Below are 7,132 nucleotides of genomic sequence, written 5' to 3' on the forward strand. Positions count from 1 at the left end.
AGTTCAGATTATTCACACATAGGAATGCCATGCAACAAATTGACTTCACTTTATAAGTTATTTATTCATTTCAACAGTTTTCTCCATTTTATTTTTCTACTCGTACTCGTATTCATTATGCTAGAGATGAGCGGAATCTGATGACAGGTATTGAGGTGTTTCTATATTTCCCCCAAACAACCTACCCGAAAAAATTAGCGACCAGGAATATCTGTTTGCTTAGAGTCCATTTCATCAGAAACATTACCCACCACTTCCAAGTTAAAAAATGCTCTATGTAAACACATACCATAAATCAAAATGATTTTTTTTGAACTCACATGCTAACCTTTAATTTTTCACCATTTGATGAAAACAGATAATGCATGAACCTACAGCACATTAACAGCAGATTCACCAAAGTATTCATTAAATATCGCAGGATGTGCTTGATAAAACTGCCCAAGTCGGCGCTTCTTCTCCTTGGTTGAGATATTTGTGTCCAGGTGAAGGATATGAAGCAAAGACCAGAGCTCCTCATCAGTGGTGCTTTTTGTCTGATTGGTAGTACGAATGTAAGTCCTGTCAGGAACATGGCAACCTACAAAACAATGTTTAAAAATATAGGTTATTATTTTCAAATCACATTTATACAGTGACGGGAAGTAATGAAGTACAAATACTTCGTTACTGTACTTAAGTATATACATACATTCGTATCCACACACACACATATATATATATATATATATATATATATATATATACACACACACACACACACACACACACACACACACACACACACACACACACACACACACACACATACATATGAAAAATACTGTATTGATGTTCTATTGTCAAGGTATTTTGGTTGCTATGCTTTCCCCTTTCAAAACAAGCATTCACCAGTGACATCAGGCGGTTTCCCCTGAACAAGTCCAGCCAGCTTGTCGCTTACTCCTTTGTGCAGGGCTCCAGGTATCTGGGGGCAAAAAAAAAAAAAAAAAAAAAAAAAAATCAAAATAAGTTGTCACAAGACATGACCAGACTTTAATACAAAGCATGTACTGTATCCTTTCCAGTGAAATGCTCACAGTGCAATTTACAGTTAGAATTTCATTAAAAAAAAAAAATTTGCGAACAATGACTTGTGGAGGGATGCCTTTCTATAGTAGACGAGAAAATAAGTTCTAGTAAATCCCAAACTCAAGCACCCCTCACCACAAAAGAAGCATCCTTCTATTTGTTCCAACTTCACAGGTTAAGACTGACAAACTGCTTTTTGAATTTGAGGTATATTGTTGAGATTTGACAGTTATATTTACAATTGTGACTTATTTAATGCAAACGTTTACATGATTACAAAAAAAATAAAAAAAAAATGCACAATACGTTTGCCTGAAACCATAATGTTTAACCACATGGGAAACATGTAAAAATCCATACTACATACTGAGAGACTTTCATACCTTAAAGATCTCCTTTACGTTGCTGAGCATGAAAACTACCATTAGATCCTCTCTCTCTTTTGACAAAGCCTTGCTGTTCAGGATAGCTCTTGCAAAAGATCTCTTCACTGCTAGTTTGTTCTCCATCTACATGTACAACACACCATTCATATGTTTATTTATGACTCTTACATGACAAAATAAAAAGATCAAAATTGGTTCTGGCGACCCGAAACGTTGAAAGAACCGTATTAAAGCAAAAAATAAAAATAAAATAAATGTTTGGAGCATTAAAAAAAAACTTGAAAGTCTTCAATAAGCCTTGTAATGAAGACAAGGCATGCCATACAGTAAGTGTCTATATTAGCGATGTTAGCCTAGGCTCTAAATGACCAATTAGGCTAACAATAATGAGCCTTCATGATTAAACGCTTATTTTTCCTGCAGGCAGTGCAAGCATCATGAGAATCAAACCATGTGACTACTGTGCTGTGTATCGTGGTGCTTTAAGTTGAACTTCATCCATTTTCAAGAGATCCTTATCCTCACGCAGCTCGCAGGCTAGCTGGTGCCTATCCCAGCTAACTTCGGGCAGTAGGCGAAGGACACACTTAACTGGTTGCCAGCCAATTAAAGTTTAAGTTGACCTTTACAATATTTTTGTATTTTTTGTTGTTGCATTGATGATATAAAAATAAAATAAATCCGATTTATTATTTTTAGTTCAACGATAAAAAAAAAAAAAGGAAAAAACATCCTCTGACCTGAGCAACAAAATATTACCCGTGTGACATTCCAAATATATACTGATGAAAATTAGAAATATCCCTTTAAAAACAGCAAATTTGTTGCTAAATATGTGCCTAGGACAGGATAGTGTTCTTACCAGTTTAACGTGGCTTTATTTTTTGCACATCACAGGATAGCTTCTCAACATCAGACATGTGTATGACGATTTTGTGACTTGACAACTTGTCATTACAGAGCAAATATATGCAGGCAATGAAAGCAAATGATTAAATCTCTATTCTTCTCACCTGTCTTTCTCTTGTTCCCTTTGGGATTGATTCATGTCCCATATCAAACACCTGCCCACGGGTTTGGCAATGCAGTTTGGTACCAGTTAATCCACGGACCGGTACCGGGCTGTGAACCAGCACTTGGGGACCTCTTTTTTTGGAGCCCTGTAATGGCACTAGACAGCCTTTGGAATGCCAGTCACTGTTAGGCGTAAAAACCAAACTCCGTCTGGTGCCATTACAGGGTTCAAAACGTAAACTTTGCGTTCTTTTTCGGGATTCTGCTAGGCATAAAAAGCTTCGTTGTAAATGTGCAAAACATAACTCAACAAAAGCAGACTAACATTGTATAATCTCATCTGTTTACCATACACACGATGAGTTAAAAGAAACATGCGTCACAGACTATGACGCAAAAATTCCTTGACAGAAATGTTGAAATTAGTATATATTTCATTTGTACTAATTTCTAGAGCATTGGAAAATCCTAAGAATGTTTGTGGCATCAAAAATATATTCACCACCTTTTCGGTTTTCATCGATTTTTTAAAAAGCTCCTGGGAGCCACAAGGGCGACGCGGAAGTCATGTGTGGCTCCCAAACCTGGGTTGCAAGCCCCTGGATTAACCTATTAATTACATTAAACAAAGATGGGCTGCTCCCTGACATGTAAAAAAATAAGTAGAGATCCATTATTCTGAGATGCTAAACCCCATTCATTGCCCCCCAGAAGAGAGTTTAGGTGAAGATAGGAGTAAAAAAAAAAAAAAAAACACTTCTCATGAATTCTCAATTTGCAAACTGTACTCAGCTCAGGATTTTCAAAGCAATAAAGGTATGATAGTCACCTCCTTGTCCAATCTTATTTCCTGCGCGTCAGCAGCCACTGTCATGAACGTAAGAATTCGAGATAACTCCTCTCTGCAGCTTGGTGGCAGCAGCTTCAAGCACAGTTGGAGAACTTCAAGTGCTGTACTCAATTTTGCATTCACTGGAAATTAATGAAAGCATAACAAATATTAAGCCATGCTGGATGGGTACTGACAGACATCTTTTAACTAACAATGACGTCAGTATGGTGGTTAACATGGTGTAACAGCATTCTTGTGTATACTGTACTCAAGTCCATACCTAGCAGATCAGTTATTGCTGAATATACATCAGTCATTTGCTCAGGAAGAAGTGGAAGTCTATCTGTGTTGCTGTAGTGTCTCACTAGTGTACCATATAGCAGCATCTTACAGTGAGCCATGCCACTTTCAGAGAGGCATTTATCACCTGGAGCCAGACAATAAAAGAATTACTGTTTATAGTGGCACAAATGACGTACATGGAGAGAAAAAAACAAAAGTCGGCAGCGAACTGCCGGTTGTCATGGTACTTTCCTAGTACATCGCCATCAGCTTGCTCACTGCTCTTCTGATCTTGAGGGAACAAGAGGGGCAGCTCTCTGCTCAGCTTCACTACTGGTTGGTCAGGAAGGAAGTCTAGACAGTCCAGAGCTGCACGAAGCCACTCATCGTCTCTGTGCGATGAAGTGGTAAAATTAAACAATGTCAAAGCTGTCGCAATACTCATTTACATCACTTACTCCTTCCCACTTATTCTTTAATATACAGTATCTTTGACAAACATACCGAGAGTCCTTAAAGGCCTTCAGGATCTGTCTGTCAAGGTGGTTGCTGCTATAGATCAGATCGGGGTTATGAGTCATGGGGCGTGATGGAGCAGAGCTGGAGGAAATCTGGCATATCTGAAGTACCCCCTCCAATATGGGGAGATCCAAAAGTTTCAATAATCTGCAGAGGGTTTCCTCATGCCAGACCTCATCTACCACTGTGAGGGAGCACAATAAATACACAGCATGCATGTATTCCACGTTTATGTCAGCATTACATTTTTTTAAAATAAACAAAGCAGATGCAAATTGTGGTGGCAAAAATACATAAATACATAAAAAAAGAAAACAGCCTCAAACTGAAATGGATTAAAACCCAACATAAGAGAACAGAAAGAAAACAGATTACACCAACACTTGTGCATGCAGAGGCACATGGTATTGAATCACATGTGTAAGTCACAGGTTGTAATCACAAGTTCCAACCATGTCCCAAGTTGTCGGGGTGGGAGATAAAGCAAATTTCAAGCAAGTAGAGTAATCACAAAGACAAGTTAGAATGTACTGTGATAAATAATACTTCCGCATTACACTGTATATGGGAGTGAAATATGTACTATTATCATCATTTCGAAACTACATGCGTGTAGTTTTTGGTGCCAGTCTTTTATGGCAGACATGATCATGACCAGAAAAGCAGTGGAATCATGTACATCCTCCCATCCATCCATTTGCTTGACTGCTTGTCCTCACAAGGGTTACAGGCTTGCTGGTGCCTGTGTCAGCTGTCTTTCAATACTTAAATCACAATAGCCATCTTGGCAACTCAGCTAACTTGCCTGCCACAGACATGGTAAACATTGCAGAAGTTATGGCTTTTTAAGATGTTACTAATGCCTTTGCCCCAGTAACATAATACTTGAATTCAAACATATTCACCTTTGGAGCCGGGAGCATGCATAGCTGGGGAACTTGAGTCTATATAACTTGGAAGTCAACTTGAGTGGCACATTTGGTGTTAAACTTTTAGAGCTGTAAATGACATTTTTACGTCACAATTCAGCACTCGCTTGTACAAACAGCTGACTTGCTTGCAATTTGGTGCCAACTTTACTTGCTTGATTGCACCACTGCCCAGTAAGTTGCGACTTGATTGAAACTTGAAAAGTTAAGACTTGCATGAGCGACATAAGGCTACCTTCATAATGCAAGAAATGATGCCCAATTAAGAAATTTTGTTGTCCACGATTTCAGTGTTCTTCTTCACATCACAAATAGAAACGTGACTTTTAACATGAACAAAATGGATATGTTAAGTGACACACATGCGCAAAACACAACAAAGCCATAAACAACAAAACAATGCTGCATGGCACAGTGTTTAATGAACAAATGAACTGTTTGCATTGCTGAATTATTACCAGCCAACAAATGACCACTTTATGCTTTGTTTCAAGTGAGATAAAAATGACTGGTAAGTCAAGTACAAAATTTACATTGTTACTCTCAAAATTTAAGAGATGATTGTTAATTCTCTCCCAGGCTTCTGCATTATTATTTCTTGCTCAGACAGATTTTTATTCAATAATACAAATAAATAAATAAATAAATAAATACTAATCACAACCTTTGACAAATAAATGTAACCTCTTACCTGATTGCGGTAAAACAGAATATGGTTGCACTCTGTCGGGACTTAGACTCAAATTCTCCACTCCGGTTTGCTTTGGCAAAATGGAACTGACAGGACTGCGTAATTGAGACACTTTAGTGGGTGTTAGGGAGAGTTTAATAGGTGAAGGCACTAGACATTTAGGCCCCGAATGACAAATCTGGTCAACCTCCCTGCAAAAGGGAACAAACAAAACAAAACAAAAACAAAAAACCCCACAAAAGATAAATACATGAACTGGGGTGTGATTCATGTGTTTACAGAGCATGAAATGAGCTCTGCTGATGGGTTAAGGTAGGTTGCTCCCATACCTGTTAGAGGGAGAACAAGAGAAGAGGTTCTGGATACTGCTTACAAGCACACCCGTCTCCAAGTCTTCCATTAATGCACTATGTTCATTAGCAAACCTGGGGGACACCATACGATATCCTGATACATAGAGCTTGGAGAAAAAAAAAAAAAAAAAGACCATACTATGTGGTACTTAACAAACCTGTAAAGAGCACTCTTGCTGTCCTGAAATTCAGCCTGCTTCTTGTCTTTTCCAAACACTTTAGTTCCTACTGCCACAAACACTTTGCAGTCTAACAGAGCTTGGCACACATTCACCATTTTGTCTCGGCATGCTTTGGCACCTTTGATTTAAAAACAAACAAACGATATATTCGTTCAATTAGGCCGTTAAGATGTCATTGCTATGAGATCGTATATCAGTCATTCAGGACACAAGACCACTCATTGATCAAACGTTGACCCTTACCCTCAAAGGCCTTCTCCCTGCCAATGTACTCTGCCACAGCATCCACAGCCTCTGAGCCCAAGAAGCAATCATTGTGGGACACAAGATAAACTCGACGACGCCTTACTTTCAAAGAAGACCTGAGGTGGGAGACAAGGTTGCTTCCTAACGAAGGAGGCTGGGTTGACTTCACGATCAGCCCTCGAGCTGGGGAAACAATACGTCACATGATCCCTGTCAATCACTGTCTTTCACTCGCTTTAAAATGTATACTCGCCTATTGTCGTTTCATACAAACATACCTTGAGGACGATTGCGTAGCTTATCGGCAAGATTCAACGCAGCAGCTCTTTCTTTAATTGAGGCCATGCTTTCAAACGTTGTTGTCGAGTCGGGGCAAAATTGCGGCTGGGTGGGCAAGCAGGTGTCCAAGAAGAAGCAATCACGTTTCAATGCCTTGTTGAATAGAACCGCTAGATGCCGCTGAAGGCCACGGCAGGGAATTCACCGCAGCCTCGCTGCTACCCCTGAACTCTTCACTGCGGGATATTTATACTATATGATTATGCTTCAAAATGACGCGTCTTCTTCCGCACTAGATTTTACAAACGCATACGTTGTTTACTAATTTAAGAAATGTGTAAAAATTAC

At 39.0% G+C, this 7,132-nt stretch overlaps 1 pseudogene across 1 annotated transcript; it reads right to left on the reverse strand.

The window, feature by feature from the left end:
* Window positions 1–217: 217 nt before the first annotated feature.
* On the reverse strand, window positions 218–7,103 carry LOC148421918 (DEP domain-containing protein 7-like; annotated as a pseudogene). Its single transcript, XR_015865990.1, has 12 exons — window positions 6,784–7,103; window positions 6,503–6,688; window positions 6,236–6,377; window positions 6,054–6,149; window positions 5,725–5,915; window positions 4,090–4,288; window positions 3,845–3,977; window positions 3,584–3,755; window positions 3,301–3,443; window positions 1,455–1,580; window positions 892–967; window positions 218–580 (listed from the first exon to the last, which is right to left on the reverse strand). The product of XR_015865990.1 is annotated as a DEP domain-containing protein 7-like (transcript).
* Between the last annotated feature and the right edge of the window lie 29 nt (window positions 7,104–7,132).

This window comes from Hippichthys cyanospilos, chromosome 6 (genome assembly GCF_059441005.1).
Source record: "Hippichthys cyanospilos isolate Australia breed blue-spotted pipefish chromosome 6, RoL_Hcya_1.0, whole genome shotgun sequence".
Classification (NCBI taxonomy): Eukaryota; Metazoa; Chordata; class Actinopteri; order Syngnathiformes; family Syngnathidae; genus Hippichthys; species Hippichthys cyanospilos.